Source organism: Antechinus flavipes, chromosome 1, assembly GCF_016432865.1.
Source record: "Antechinus flavipes isolate AdamAnt ecotype Samford, QLD, Australia chromosome 1, AdamAnt_v2, whole genome shotgun sequence".
Lineage (NCBI taxonomy): Eukaryota > Metazoa > Chordata > Mammalia > Dasyuromorphia > Dasyuridae > Antechinus > Antechinus flavipes.
Genome location: NC_067398.1, coordinates 168,416,494 through 168,433,950, shown reverse-complemented (window position 1 = coordinate 168,433,950; position 17,457 = coordinate 168,416,494).

Genomic DNA, 17,457 nt, shown 5'->3' with positions numbered 1-17,457 from the left:
AATCCTCAGAACCTCCAAGGTCAAGATGAGATTGCACTAATGGGCAAATTGTATTGTACTTTTTTCTGAAATGTCGTTAGTTTAATTAAATTCAATCCTCATTTATTTAATACCTACACTGTGCCTGGCATATATATATATATGTATATATATAAAAATGACAAACCAAAACTGTATTTTTTTCCTCCACATCTGAAATTTTATTCATTTACTTTTTAAATATAAGTTTTACTCCAAAGGAAGAGGTATTCTCTAATGGTTAAGTCACTGAATTGGGAATCAGGAGTCCAAAGTTCTAGTCCTATTTCTGGTACAAATTAGCTATTTAACTCTATAAGTCACAACCGCTCTAGTACTCAATTTAATCATAGTTAAAATGAGTTGATTAGATCAAACCAGGTCAACTAATCAATATACCTTTATTCAGTACTTACTATTTGCCAGCCAATGAGCAAGAGAAAAAGAATGGATACAAATACAAAGATGAGGCAGACTTGCCTGCCTTCCAGATACTTACATTCTACTAAGAAGCTACAACATATTTATAGATAAATAATTAGAAGAAATTATCTACCTATCATTTATCTATCACCTATCTACCTATCTACTGGGAAAGACAAACTAAGTTAAGTTTCCACAGAACAGTTAAAATTCAGATTCTCAGAAACCTTGAGCAGACAATGAGAAATATTAAAAAGGTAAATTTACACAGAATGTTGTAAGCCTCAAGGTAATATAAGATCATAAGTATCTCTGACCAAGGAATTTTCAGAAGAGACACACTTGACTTCAAACTTTTGATAAAGATATTTAAGCTAGAAACTGGTTTAAACTGACCAGGAAAAGGCTTTTTTTTTATTGCTCTTGCTTAATAGACTTCATACATATAAACTGATACATCCCTGCATAGAATTAGAACCTCATTAACAGAACATGGGATGTATGATGAGGGAGAGGGAACAAGTTTAGGAGTAACATATAAGAAATAATGTAACACTAAGAGGAACTAACCAATCTTTATTTATTTATTTATTTATTTGTGTGGGGAGGAAACTGACAAACTAATAGCAAAAGCTTATCTGCTCTTTATTTGGTGCTCTCTCTTCCCATTAGAAGGGTGGAGCCCACTTCTGGCCACAAATGTCCAATTCCTCTGGACTTTCTCAATAATTTTTTTTTTTTTGTTATCTGACTTTTGGAGTCAGTTTGCTTCTAACACTACTCATCTATCTGCCATTTATCTATGTTATCTACTTTTACCTATGTCTTCTATTTCTATCATACATGTATATACAAATAAACACATATATAAATATACAAGTTATTTAATGTCTAACATATAGATCCAGAGCTTTTAAATTTTTTCCTCTCACAACCCCTTGTTGCCTGGGACCCTAAGTATATAGGTTTATAAAAATATGTCTACAAATCAAACATTTACTGATAATAAATCATAATTTCACAACCCCCACATTCAGTTATGAAGTTCCATAGGGGTTGCAAAGAACAGTTTAAGAGCCTAGGATATAGATGTTAGCTAGTTAGCTGGAGGATACAAAGAACTAGGGGAATATGGAAAGAAATTTCAGTGGAAGTGGAACTTGTGCTGAGGCCTGAGAGTACCAACAACAATTATAATGATGTTCCAATATTATGATGATGTTAATGATATTAGGGGTATCACCATTTTTCCAGGCCCCCCATGTTTAAAACCTAGGTGTCATCCTTGACTACTCAATCTCATTCCTCTTATCCAATCAGTTGCCATTTCCTTCTCTAGCTCATTTTACAGATAAGAAAACTGGGGCAAACAGAGTTAAATAATTTGCCAAGGATCACATAGCTAATAAGTGTCCAAGCCTAAATTTGAACTCAGGTCTTCCTGATTTCAGAACTGCTCACTCTGTCCATTGTGCCGCCTAGCTGCCCATGAGGTTTGAACTCTGAGCAATCATTTTATTTATAAATTAGTAGTTGCATTTTGCAGCCTTGTCTTCATTGCCTTGGAAAATAAAGAGGCAGAATTTTGCTCCCAAGATCATATCTCCCAAGAAGGCACTCTAAGTCTTGCACTGGTGTCAGGGGAAATTAATCACAACAGAAACCATAGGATTTCATCTGTCTCTTCCCTCCATCACCGGGATGCCACTTAATTGTCTTGGATTTAGTTACCAATCAGAATCCTCCTGAGAGGACAAAGAAATAGAAAACTGGAGGTTTAGCTGCTCACTAGTTCAAATAATTTTCAGAAAAATAAATAGTGGGAGATACTGGGAGAATATATGTTTCCCTCTATAATACAAAATGTAACATATGGCTGCTACTGGCTCTGTGCCCAGATTTTTAGATGGGGTGAGTATATATGTCTAATTGATATTATCCTTCAGACTCAAGCTGGGAACACAATTCACAGAGAATATTTCTATGTAGTCCTTTTCACTTCTGCTGATTTCCAAAATGTTCTACCTGGAGTTTTAAATTATAATTTTAAAACTAGGCTTTCTAATTTTTTTTTTTAGATTAACTGATCAATGTTATTATTTTTTTTAAAAAAACATGTACTTTGAGGATAATTTCATTCTTTGCTAACACATGAGATTCCAATGACCTGTAATATTAGCAAATGATAGCAAATAGGAGCGATCTCTCTCATCACTGGTATTTTGCAAGTGTAAATAAATGTATGTTGACTGAGTAAGTGACTTCATTTCATGTTAGGGTAGAAATAACATTTATATGGTACTTTACAATTTATAAAATATATATCATAAAATACAGAGGACAGTTCTAACATACATATATGTATGTTATATAAAATGTAGCACATATATATATTTGTGTTTTATATTGAATAGAATAACTCTAGGAAGATAGATTCTAAGGATAAATTTTAAGAGTTGAAATCATTCAGAATTGTTTTCCTCAATATTACACTTTGCCTGTTTGAAAAAAAAAAATTAAACTTTGGGGGCAGCTAGATGGTGCAATAGATAGAGCACTAACCCTGGAGTCAAGAGGACCTGTGTTCAAATATAGCCTCAGATACTTAATACTTACTAGCTGTATGACTCTGAGCAAGTGATTAACCCTAATTGCCTTGCCAAAAAAAAAATTGTGTCTATACATCTATTGTTTAACAGTGAAAATCTTTCTTTGTTCTCATGATTGGTGGGGGGACTCCTCAATCCTTTGGGAATTCTTAAGAACTTTGAATATTAACTAAAATTCTCTGGAAATTACAAAGAAATCTGGCACATATTCTCTGTCCCTGAGAAATTAAAAGACAAGATAATTAAACATAATTAATACAACAATTCTAGAGAGATTAAGCTGATATGACTGGGACAGACAAGGCATTTTTAAATGACTGGTGCACATTGGAGTGGATAGGGTGTGGGTCATATGTGCTGGCGTGCCTTGAAGTTAATGTATTTTAGATGTACTGGCATATCTTGTACATGCTCTCTGTACATTTATACTGCTACAAACAAGGATTTCAGAGAAAACAGAGGTTATCATAGTCTGAGGTAGTCAAGGAAAGCTTCACATAGAAAACAGTCTTAAATTTCTTTAGTACTTCAGATCTAATCTCTTTATTGAGCAAGTACTTAGCCATCATCCTGTAACATGTCCTTATCTCTGGCCTGGATTATAATAATCTACTTTTTTTTTTTTTTTTTTTGGCAAGGCAATTCGGGTTAAGTGACTTACTCAGGGTCACACAGCTAATAAATGTTAAGTTTGTGAGAATGGATTTGAACTCAGATTCTCCTGATTTCAGGGCTAGTGCTCTATTTACTGTGCTATCTAGCTGTTCCTATTATAATATAGTCTTAGCTGATCTTCCTCTGATCTCTCTTCTCTCCCTGTCAAAATTATCTTTCTAGAGTCAAGATTGTACAGCATCTTTCTTCTGATAAAGAATTGCCAAATGCTTCCTGTTACATACTTGAATAAATATGAACTCCTTAGCCTGTCATTCCATATCCTTTGTATTCTACCTCCAGCCATGAGCTTCTTGCAAAAAAGCAATTGTTTCATTCTTTATATTTGTATTTCTAGTACTAGATGTTGTAAAAGATTAATGAAGGCTTATTGATCAATTTTTCTACTTTATGCACCACATTTTAATCAAAATGTGCCACAATCTCATTCTGCCCTGTCCTACCTTCCTATCTCCTAACATTTACTGAGCATCCCTGTCATCAATAACAGTTCCTATCTACTTCTGCCTGATGAAATCCTTTTCTTCCTTCAAGACTTAGTTTAGGTATTACTGGTTTTCTCTGTTATTCTTATACAAAAGTGAACCTTCCCTCATTAAATCTTTTACAGACCCTTTGAAATCTAACCATGAACTCCTTGTTCTAAGGCAAATAATCTACTTTCTTTTTTAATTCTACCTAATTCTAATTTTGTTAAGGAAAACTAGACCTCTCCTGAAACTCTTCTCTCTACTGACTAAAAGCTTATTCTCTTTAGCTCTGTAGACTGTCTCTTTAGCTCTGGTCAAATTGCTCATAAGGCAGCTAAATCTCCAACTCCCCAAGAAACCTTGAGCTGTAGCTTCTCTAGGACTCGTTCCATATAGCTGCTCCTTTCTGCTGGCCCTTCTCTTTTCCTCATTAATTCTTCCAGAAGGTGAATTCCATCTTCATCTCTTTCATTAATTTCCTCCCCTCAAAATCCTGCTTTCTAGTCACTTGAATTTCTTTCTTTCTTTTTTAATCACTACTTATTAAAAATGATCATATATTTACATAAAACAGAAAAAAAAAGGTGGCATCTTGCTTCATTGTATCTGGGAAGGACATATATAGTACAAATGGCCTTCTAAATTCTTTAACTGGTTAATTACTATGAATTTTAATATAACAAATCATTGGAAGATATTTAGAGTAGATTTCCTTCCCAAGGACATATATATATATATTTTAAACTGGCCTGCAATATCATTGTTTGGATTGCTTCCAGTGTGGAAAGTCTGTCCTTTTTTGCAAATCTGCAGTATGCAGTGTACAATCTTTAAAAAATTGCCCAAGATCTTAAGAGGCTAAATGTCTTATCCATGGTTCCATAGCCAGTAGATATCGGAATCAGCAAATGAATTTAGGTCTTCTTCATTCCAATTGTCTTATCTCCTACTTCCTACCTATTTATCTAGGTGTGTTTCAGAGTAGAAACTAGTCTGATCAGAAATTCTATGAAATATAAAACAAAACCACTAGATCTATCCCTTGACCAGAAAAGAAGACAGTCTCTTGCCCAAAGGAGAATCTTTAAATATGTGTTTATTCAGTTCAGGGAAAAGAGGTGTGGCCCTGGAGCCAGATAACCTAGTTTCTAATCTGGCCCCATTGTACTGTGTCACCTTGGGTTTGTTGCTTGACCTCTGTGGCCTTAGTTTTTTTTATGTGTCTAATGGGGGAGATTAATTCCTGCTCCTAAATACTTCATCAGGATATTAAAAAGACAAATGAGATGACATGTCCGGGCTTTGTAGGGAAGGTTATACATGTGTAATCCAAGCTATTGAAATTACACCCTGCAGATTTGAGGCCATTTGTCTGTGAGACTATGAGTAAATCACTTACCTCATTAGCTTGTCAGATAACCTTTAGAAAATTACTTATATTTTCTGTTTCATTTGCCTGCCTTACATACATGGGAAAGTAACTCCCTGCAAAGCTTATGTAAGGTGTTGGTGCTATACCTTGCTATATATTAAACACATGTCCTTCCCATACTACTATCTTGCTGTGTGTCTTTCTACAAACCATTTGACATCTCTGAGCTCCAGTCATCTATAACATGAGAAAATTTGACTAATATCTAATATCCCTTCTGAGAACAAACAGAATGTCTGTGCTTTCCAAATTGCTGATAATTTAGTAGATAAAATCTTATACAGTTGCCTTAAACATATATGAGGTAAATTATTTGACCGGGGTCACATAATCAATACAAATCAGAGGCAGGATTTGAATGTGCATCTTTAAAGTTTAAACCTTAGACTCTACTAAGCTATACTAATTCTAAGTCAAAATAAAGAAATAATTATATAAGCATGCCATTGAATCTAATCTCATGAAAAAATAACCTTAAAATTAATAGGGAAATATTTGGCTAAGAATTAGTTCCCCTTGTGGAATATAAGAAGGGACAGGTGCTAATTTGCCTGTGAAATGCAAACACATTATCACTGATGTAATTAAGGCAATAAATTTAGTCAATATTTAATATTAATCTAGCTTTATAACTAATGTTTACAAAACTCTGCATATGCTGATTTGACCTTTTAATATTCTTTGTTGATATTCTTTTTATCTTTTCTTGTATCCTTGCCATTTTAGCCAATCAATCCGTTGATAACCCTTTAAAGCACCTGTCATGAATCAGACATTTCACTAGATGAAAATAGAGACAATTCCTACAAAAAGGAAGATAATTGTCTTCCCTGATAAAATATAGACTTCTTGAATGAAGAGATTATTTTCATTGTTGTCTTCCTATCCCCAATGTTTAGCATACATAGTGCAACCTCTCAGACAAATTAATTTATGTTTGATTGTTAAGTGTGTCATATATAAAGTTAAATTTTTAGAGTTATCTTATTATATATGTCACAATCTGGTGCTATAACCTCTTAATGCCTTCTAAATCATCTATTTTATGGCTAGATGATGACCAATGGTGATCCAGACCTTAGAGAAAATGCAGGGACTTCTGCTCATTTGGAAGGCGTGGTGAATCTGTTTTTGGAAATGTGTAATGAATATAATGAAGAGACAATTTGACCAGATCGTGGCTTTTACACAATTTTTTTTTTTCTGAAGTAACTAGTATTACCCCAGTGCCCTTTTTAATGTCATTGAGGAAGAATTCCTTATTTGTCTGCTCAGCCCAGAAAACACAAACTACTTTAAAGATAAAAATAGAAAGTGATTGATTATGTGAATTTATTCCTGTTCAACACTTTTTTTTCTTATTTTTTTGGAGGAGATACTTCTTTTGTTAAAAAACATTATTTAACATTTTCCCCCAGTTACATTAAAAAAAATTCATCCCACCCACAATTAAGAAACCACATGTGAAGTTATGCAAAACATAAAAGTCAAATTGTAAAAGAACACATAACTCTCCCACTCTAATGAAAATAAAAATTCTCATGAAAAATTAAGTTAAAAAAAGTGAGATAGAAAGAAAAATAGAGAATGCTTTGATTTATATTCAGACTTTATCAATTCCTTCTCTGGTTATGGATAGGATTTTTCATCATAAGACCTTCAGAGTAGTTGTGGATGATTATACTACTGAGAATATCAAAGGCATTTACAATTGGTCCCCCCTTTGTATATAGTACATTTCACTTTGTTTATGGAGGACTTATTTACAATGCTTTTCTTTCTTTTTTTTTTTCCTGATAACATCCTGCTCATCATTTCCCAGAGAACAATAATATTCCATTAGAGAAACTTACTTCAAGAAAAAAAAAAATTTTTTTTTTACAATAGCCATTGCTATTAGTATTTCTATCCATTTATTTTCTCTCTTCTTTCACCCCCTCTTTTGCTGCTGACCACTCCCTCTCTTTTATTACCCTCCCCCTTTCCCACATCCCTTTCCCTCCTATTTTCCTGCAACTAAGATAGATTTCTACACCCTTATTGTTATTTCCATATGTTATACCCATATGTTATTTCTTATTTGAGCCAATTTTGATAAGAGTAAGATTCACTCACTCACCTTCTTCTCTTCCTCTTCCCCTCCACTGTAAAAGCTTTCTCTTTCCTCTTTTTTTCATGGCAGAATATTCTAATGAGCTACAAGTATCACCCTCCCTAGAAACGTAAACAGATAAGCTTTATTAAGTCCCTTATAATATCACTTTCCTGATTATTTCCTAATGTTTCTTCAGTGGCCTGTATTTGAAAATCAGATTATTCATTCAGCTCTGGTCTTTTCTTCACAAATACTTTTCCTCTGAAAGATTATATTCAATTTTGCTGGGTAGGTGATTCCTGATTGCAACCCTAGCTCTATTGTCCTCCAGAATATCATATTCCAAGCCCTCTAGTCCTTTAATGTAGAAGCTGCTAAATCTTGTGTTATCCTAACTGTGGCTCCACTGTACTTGAATTGTTTCTTTTTGGATGCTTGAAATAGTTTCTTCTTGATCTGGAAGTTCTGGAATATTCCTGGGAGTTTTTATTTTGGGATCTCTTTCAGGAAGTAATCAATAGATTTTTTTTCAATTTCTATTTTATCCTCTGGTTCTAGACCAGGACAGTTTTCCTTGATGATTTCTTGAAAGATGATATACAGATTTTTTTTTGATCATGACTTTCAGGTAGACCAATAATTTTTCATCTGTTTTCCAGGTCAGTCATTTTTCCAATGAGATATTTAACATTTTTTTCTTTTTTTCCCTCATTTTGGGAGTTTTACTTTATTGTATTTTGATTTCTCATAAGATTATTAGTTTCCATTTGCTCAATTCTATTTTTTAAGAAATTATTTTCCTCAGTGAGCTTTTGTACCTTCTTTCTCAATTGGCCAATTTTGCCTTTTAAGGTATTCTTCTGATTAGTTTTATTTTTTTATTTCCTTTTGCACCTTTCTCAGTTCTTTCCCCAATTTTTCCTCTATCTTTCTCACTTGAATTTTCAGAGTCCCTTTTGGGCTCTTCCATGGCCTGAGCCCATATCTTATATTTCTTGGAGGCTTTGGATGCAGGAACTTTGACTTTGTTGTCTTCTAAGTGTGTGTTCTGATCTTCCCTGTTACCATAATAACTTTTAATGGTCAGAAACTTTTTTTTTTGTTTTCTGCTCATTTTTCTAGCCTATTATTTGGCTTTTAACTGTTAAAGTAGGACTCTGTTTCCAGGGTAAAGGGTGCACTGTCCCAAACTTCAGGGATTTTGTGTAGCTGTTTCCAGAAATCCTTCTAGGAATCTGACCACAAGCATTCTTTTCTGCCCTGAAGCTTTTAGATGTGTCCCCACACTACTGTGGATGTAAGATCTAATGTGCTGGACTGGGCTGTGGCTGTGCTGGTATTGCACATCAGACCCTTATCCTGTTTCCACAGTCCCTCTCCACTGGCTTCTGAGTCCTCTCTAGTGTCCCCAGATTGAGAAGTCCAGAAGCCTCCAGCAGTGCTGCTGATTCAGATGTCCTGTCTTACTCACATTGTGATCTGGCAGGAGCTGGGGCTGGGCCTGAGCCTGTGCTGAGATTGCCTGCTTGGGTCCCACTCTGATTCAACAGACCTTTTCTGCTGACCTTCCAGGTCCTTCCTGGTGTCTCTGGGTTGAGAAGTCTGGAAGCCACCAGAACTGCTGCCGATTCAGAGGTCAGGCTGGGGCCAGGAGGGGTGGGGGTGGACTACACTGGTGTGTCCTGCCCCAGGGACTCTTACCCTGATGTCACAGACCTTTTTTTTGCTGATCTTCTTAGTTTTCTTCAGCTGGAAAATATTCTACTCCATCTTTTTGGATGTTTTGATGCTCTAAAATTTGTTTAGAGTCATTATTTAAAGGAACTTGGAGCAGTTTTGAGGAGAGATTGAGTGAGTTCCTGCCTTTACTCCTCCATCTTGATTCTGCTTCCACCATTGAGCACTCTTATAAGCAAGTCACCGCAACAGGCTCCAAAAAGAACCTCAGTTCTTGCTTCTTATATTTGACTGATTGGAAGGATTAAAATGTTCTTTGATTGTCTCTTGACCAATTACTGCAAGGTGGAAAAAAATATTTTGCTGAACTAGAATTGAATACATTACAGAAGCTTGAGTGGGTTAGATTGCTTTTTCTTTTTTGAAGAAAAGCTGTAAGTCTTCAAGGAGAGAGAGGAACCACCAAGCTCTTACTCCCTATTTAAATGTATGACCTTTCGGTTTCTTCAGTCTCTATTGTGTTTATTTTTCTCCTCATCTTAGGTGAAAGGAAATTGTAAATAGCAAAATTAGGCTGTGACCTTGTGAGCTACAAAAGTTTCTATAAGCATTAAAGGACTGGCAGATGAACCAAAAAGGGGCAATCCCTGAGAAATGACCTGTTTTTCCCAACTCAACAGTGGATTGAACTGACAGCAAAGATACCTTATACTGAAATCAAATGAAGTCATCTTTATCATGCTATACCCCAAAGGGAATTTAATGGTGGGAATAATGTTTGTAGCATAATCTTAACTTTGAACTCACTCTTCCTTGGAACTGAAGTAGAGGAATGAACATATCCTCAGATTTTTGAATGGTCATGTATTTTGAATTTCCTTCCCTCCTTCTTACCTTCTTTCCTTCCTTCCTTCCTTCTTCCTTCCTTCCTTCCTTCCTTCCTTTCTTCCTTCCTTCCTTCCTTTCTTCCTTCCTTCCTTCCTTCCTTCCTTCCTCCTTCCTTCCTTCCTTCTTTCTTTCTTTCTTTCTTTCTTTCTTTCTTTCTTTCTTTCTTTCTTTCTTCTTTCTTTCTTTCTTTTTTCTTTCTTTCTTTCTTTCTTTCTTTCTTTCTTTCTTTCTTTCTTTTTTTCTTTTCATTTATTGCCTATCTACCTATCTGTCTGTCAATAAGATATCTACTACATTCATTCTCTTTCTCCTTTTTTACTGTTATAACCTTAGTTTGGGGCATCATGAATACTTATCAGAATCCACTGCAATAACCTCTAATATTTCCTTATGTCTATTTTCTATTCTTTCTAGTCCATTCTTCCTATTGTTGACACATTTAGCTAATGTATAGATTTTGTCATGTCATGATATTACAACTCAAAAATCTTCAGTGGCTTCATGTCTATTGAGGAAAGTAAAAGTCCTTTTGTGGCATTCATGGTCCTCTGTAATCTGGCACCACCTGACCTATCCAACTCCTGACATAAACTCAATAATCCATGCAAAATAATTTGTTCCACTCCTTTAATAAACCAACCCTTTCTGAACCCATCTGTACTTCCTTGTTCCCACTGTTCCCTATATCTGATTAATCTTCCCCTTATTGTCTTTACTCTTGGAATTTCTAGCCAGACTTTAAATTCTAAATTCTAAAACTTTTCTAGGAAGCCCTTAACTTCCTCTCTCACCTATTCTCATTGAAAGTAGAAATCTTACTTTCCTGGAACTCACATAACACTTTGGTTTTCAGCTCCCAAAGGCACTTAGGTGATTATATGCTATCATGTATTATGATTATGAATGTAAATTCTAGAGACTATTCTTATCAAAACTTTGTTTCATTCCTAGCACCCTGTACAATAGTCTTTCCATAGTGGGTACTTGATAATTTAGCAATTGCTTCATCTCTCAGTGATAGACAAATGTTTGACCCCCTGTTCTTTCCCCATTTTGCTTTTTAGTAGGCAAGATTTTCACCATGACAGACTCAGGCAAGCAACAGTATACGAAGCTTATTATGGCAGGAAACAGGGATGATCAAATGAGTTTGGTGCAACATATCTTTCTGTACAAATCTCTGTGCACACTAAAGAGAAATAGGAACATAGAAACCAAATTCTTCGATGTGATTGAGTTTTATGTTTTGAAGAATCTGGTCACTATTTTATGTTAAGCAAAATTATCAAAGGGTATTTGGGGTTACAGTGATTAGCGTACCAGGCCTGAAATCAAGAAGACCTGAGTTCAAATCCAGCCTCAGACAATTATTAACTGTATTACATAGGGCATCACTTCATCCTGTTTCCCTCAGTTTCCTTATCTATAAAATAAGCTGAAGAAGGAAATGACAAAACATTCTAGTATCATTGCTAAGAAAACCCAAAAGGGGTATGAAGAGTTAAACATGCCTGAAGTGATTAAATAACCAAAATTCTCAAGATCATGAAATCTTTTGGTTTTTATTTCAGAGACAGACTCTTCAGTCTATGTGGGATCAGTCTCCCCTCAAGGGCTGTCATATTTAATCTGACAGAATTAACTTGTATCCTGACTTTACTAACTTAGTACATGACATTATTATATGACATTGAGCAAGTTAAAATATAAAGAAGGGAAAAAAATTCTTTCCAACTCGAAATATCTACATTCCCACTAAATAACTTCAGATGTTAAAATGATATAAGGATTATAAGATATTACATTTTGGCAAAAATTACCAGAAAGAAAAGTATAGGGAAAGGATAGAAATTGGTGTGTGATATAAGCTGAGTAGAAAATAAGAGTAGGCCTGCAATATAAAGTGTGTGTGTGTGTGTGTGTGTGTGTGTGTGTGTGTGTATAGTAGAGGGGGACATTGGTGTGTTTATCCTTTTGTAACTCAACATTTCTTTTAAATATACAGGGTATGTATTTCTATGTGGTTTGTTTCTTGTTTTTATAGCCAGCTATTCATAGAAAGATGCAGATAGATTTGGCATTATGGTAGCATGGAATGAATGTTTCCTCATTCATTCCTCGTCCTAGCTCTAGTCCTATAAGGAAAATTATGATTGTTCTGGGTTGCTTTCTCATCCATCTGTCAGCCTCAATAGTAACTCTTCTTTGATATTATCATATAGAGATAATGGATTATCAAGTAAGATAGTGTTTTCCCTCTAAGTAAACAGAAAAATAGCTTCACATTTGAACTATGCATATTCCATGCCTCATATTTCTTTATATAATGCTGGAATAATTGAGTCTATTGATGTAAAGTAGGTCACTGGAACCAGTAACATTCTTATGGTGAGCCAGAATGGAGAGATAATTAATCACTCAAAAAAGATGACTGTATGGGACATTGGCTTTTTAGTTTTTCTTTTTTTTAAGAACAGAAGAAATGTTATATTAAGCCAAACCAATGGTACTTCTAGCTTAGTATACAGTTTCTGAGTTGCCTTAGTTACCCTCCTTTATTTTATTTTTTTTTACACAACTAACTTCCCTTTAACAATCTTAAAACTACCATTAATCAATATATTTAAAGTTTTCTGGTTATATTTGTTAGCTCATGCAATCTCCTGGAAGTTAAAGTTACCTATATTTCTTATTTTCTGGTCAAAGAAATCCCTTTCTTTGCCACAAAATCAATATTGTATCAAGTGCTTTGTAGATACAAAGCTTTTTTGACATATAGCATCTCATCTGTACCTCTCAATAAGCTAATGTTACAGGCAGTTTAAGTATTAGATTCATTTAACATAGTCCCATTTACTAAATGAGAAAATTTAGGTCATATGTCAAATTGGTGATACAAAATCAGATTTTTTCATTGCATACTATCTTTTGAAAATTTTATAGTTGGAAACATAGTGTTAAAGAATTTCAATTTCAAGGGAACTCAAAATTCAACTAATCAAATGCTTTTGTTGAGCTGTGTCTTATTCTTCATGACTCCATTTGAGATTTTCTTGGCTGGGATACTGGAATGGTTTGCTATTTCCTTTTTCAGCTCATTTTACAGATGAGAAAACTGTGTCTTGCCCAGGGTCATATACTTAGTAAGTATCTAAGGCCCAATTTGAACTCATGAAAATGAGTCTTCCTAACTCCAGACCCAATGTTCTATCTACTGTGCCTTCTATATGCTCAGTCCAATGGTATCAAACTCAAATAGAAATATATCCCTGCAAATTGACTTAGAAAATAAAAAATAAACATCATCCATTTTGTGTAATGGGCTGAGGCTTGAGTTGATGCACTGAGGTCCCAAGCATGTGAGGCTAAATAGTAATTGGACCATACTCTATTAATGTATATGCTTGGAGAAAGAATGGCCCCTTCCCACTCTTTGTGCAAGTCCTGATGTGTTGTATAGGAAATGACGATTTTGGTGGGTGGAGGCAGTGGGGCGGGAAAGGGAAGTGGAAAGAGAGACTGCTGACTGGCATCTTGACACAGCTGCTCGCATTGCTATTGCGACCCCCCCCCCCCATTTCCGATCCCCCTTTCACCTGCAATCCCCCTTCACCTCTGCTGGCTGGCTTCCTGTCCCAGCTGCCCATATTGCTATTGCAATCCCCCTTTACCTCAAAAAGAATAAAGATTGAAGATTTTCCCCTTAACCTGAATTCCTGACTCCGGCTGATTTTAAATATGCAGTCATCACAATTTTGAACTATATTTTTCTCAATTTTGTTAAATATGGCTTAATTATAACTTAATCTAGTTCAGGTCACACTTAGGGGTTGTGTTGGCTGATACTTCTAGTTTGTTCTTTGCCAGAGCAGAGTCCCACTTTTGACATCCTGAATAAATAACAAAAAAGCTCTTCTTGAAGAGCTCCTTGCTAAAGCTCCACATTCCCACTTTTGTACAACCTTATCTGATAGAAAATTCTTCTTTATATAAAGTCCAATTTTGTTTCTGTGTAGTTTTCATTTATTGCCCTGGTTTGTCTTCTGATCATTGCAGAATAAATCTAACCTCTCATCCATGTGATAGATCTTCAGATATTTGGAGATAACTCTAATGTTCTTGCTTCCTCTGGCCAAAGATTCTTATTTCCTTCAGCCAATTTTGATGATTTAAGTTATGTCATCATTTTGGTCATTTTCCTTTGGATATACCCCAGTGTCCTTTCTAAAATGTGACACAGAATAGAATGAAAAATTCCAAATGTGGTCTAAAATTTGTTATTCTGAAGCCTATACCTCTCTTAATAGATAGTATTAATATTTTTTGTTTCTAATTAGCCCTGTTGACTCATAGAATTTGCATTCTACTTAGATTCTTAAATCTTTTTCACATGAATTATTGCCTAGATACTTTTCCTTTATCTCATGCTTATATATTATTGATTTGTTAAAGAGAAGTTTAGCACACTACATTATTTTTTATTCAATATCATATTATCAAACATGTCTTATTCTATCCCATCGAAACATTTTTAGATTCTAATTCTAACATGTCAAATATATTCTCCCCATTCCCTCATACTTGGGTCAATTAACAAATATACCATCTTCAAACATCATTGATCAAAACAAAACAAAACAAAACAACTTTATTATTTAATTATAGACCTTTACTTATTTTTTCATAATATATTTTCCTAGATTTATTTCAATTAAATTTCAACAAACATTTCAAAATAACCTGTTACATACAAGGCACAATGCTAGACTTAGGCTACAAAGACAAACACAAAGTGGTCTCCACCTCAAGCGGGTACATTCTACTACATTGATACAACAAAAAACACAATGCCAGTATTATGTTACAGACTTGGATTTGAATACTTTCCACTGACACTTGGTAGCTGTATAACAATGGGAACATCACTTAATATTTCTGAGTTTCATTTTCCTAATCTGTAAAATGAAAATAACAATACCTGTACTATTTACCTATATGAGGTAGTTGTGAGATTTAAATTAGATGCCATATAAACTATAATTCAAGTACAAAAGTACTACTTAAAAATTATTATTTTCACATAGGTAAGTATAATAAAAATTGACTTAGAGAAAGAGAATGCTAACTTATAGGGAGAAAAGTCAAGTCTTCATACAGGAGATAGCATATGAGAGAAATAAGGATTCTGAGAGGTAGAGATGAGAAGGAAATATTTCCAAACTTGGAAGACAACTTGTGTGAATGTGTAGACATGATATATGACACATCGAATTTAAAAAATAGTAAGTCATTCAGTTTAATTGGAATTAGAATGCATAAAGTGATTTAATGTGCAAAGATAGTTTGGAAAGGTAAATTTTAGTTTGATTGGGAAAGACTTTAATTACCAGACTGAGGAATTTGTGCTAGACTCAATAGAAAGCTTTCAAAGATATTTAGAAGGGGAATAGTATCATCAAATATGTTGTAGGAAGACCTAATTTTGCTAATTCTGTGGACGGAAGAGAGAGGGTAGGTTGCAGGCAGACCCATTAAGGAGGTGATTTTAATAGTCCTGGTAATGAAGATCAAGTTTTGAAAGAAAGGGACAGATAAAAAGATATGTTTTGGAAGTAGAATCATAAGACTTGGTAACTGATTAGATATGAGAACTGACTAAAGACAAAGAATCAAAGATTTCTTTGAGAGTATGGACCCAGGTGAACAGGAGAATGGTGGTGCTTTCTAATAATATTTGGAGAAAGGACAGGTTTAAGGTAAGAGATGATGAGTTTAATTTTGGACATATGAGTTTGAGGAATTGGGATGATAGCCAAAGAGAGATATCCATTAGAAGCAGAATTCTTGGGAGCAGGATATGGATCTGATAGTTTCCTGCAAAGAGCTGATAATTAAAGCATGGCAGAAAATGAGACTGCTAATCTTCCCTGTAGCTTTCATGACTTTGAAGTTTTGTTTTCTTTCTATAGAAGAAACCTCTGAAGAGGCTTAATCTAGTCAGTTTATCCCTATATTGGAGGACATTTTTTTTTCTTTAAGATACAACTGATCATTAGCTTTTCTATAAATCTTTTCTCTAGAAAGGAGAAAGAGTATCACAAATTTCTTCACATTTATTTGTAGAATAATGAACAATCTAGCATCCCCTAGAATAATGATGTCAAACTCACATAGAAACAGGGATCACCAAACCATGCATAAGGATAGCTGAGGGCTGCATATTGACTTAGAAAAGCATTATTATTATATTTATATTTATTTTGTTCAGTATTTCCCAATTATAATCTGGTTTGGGGGGCTACTAGGAAAGTTGGAGCTCTGCCTGAGAAGCATCTCATTCCACAGAGCTCTTTATGCTTAAGTACAATTGAAGGAGAAAGGTTACATTTTCTGTTTTTATTTCAATACTTTTTCTAATGGGGGCCAGATCTCTGTAGGTCCTCAACTAATGGGATACATAAATTTATTCATTTAATTCAATGCACTCTTTCTGGCAACAATATATAGGCATGATCAATATTGTTTTCAGTGATTTAAAATAACTAGACAGTATAAGGTTGGAAGATTGCTCTGGTGTAGGAAATGAAGAGTTGGTGGAATTAAAAAAATATGGAAAGACTTGGATATATGAAGGATGATGTTATCCACCTTCAGAGAAACAGAGAACAAATAAGCATAGTACAGCCTTTCAAAGATGTATATGAATGTATATGTGTACATGTGTGTGTGATTGTACATATCTATGTATATATATGTATATATGTATGCATATGTGTATTTATAAATACACATACATACATATATCTGTTTTTAGTTGTAGCAGGGCAAAGGGGGAAAGAAGGGGGAAAAAATAAAAAAAAATAAAGAGTGCACAGCAGAGAATAAAAGAAAACCTACAAGGGAAAAAATGGACAGTTCTGAATACAAAGTATGGTATTTATTATATAGGCTTTCTTGAAATGGAAATTTATTGCTTTATATTTTGAATCTTCTCTTATGTTCTGTTGTGCACATGGAAATGTTCTTTCTTCTTTTCCTGGGCAGTATTTATGTTTAAAATAAATAAAAGATAAAAAACAATATATGGACATATCCAATATATTAATACCATTAATTGACTCCAGAAAAGCTGGACTTCAGGTGAAATAATTGCAGAGGGAAATTTTTTTT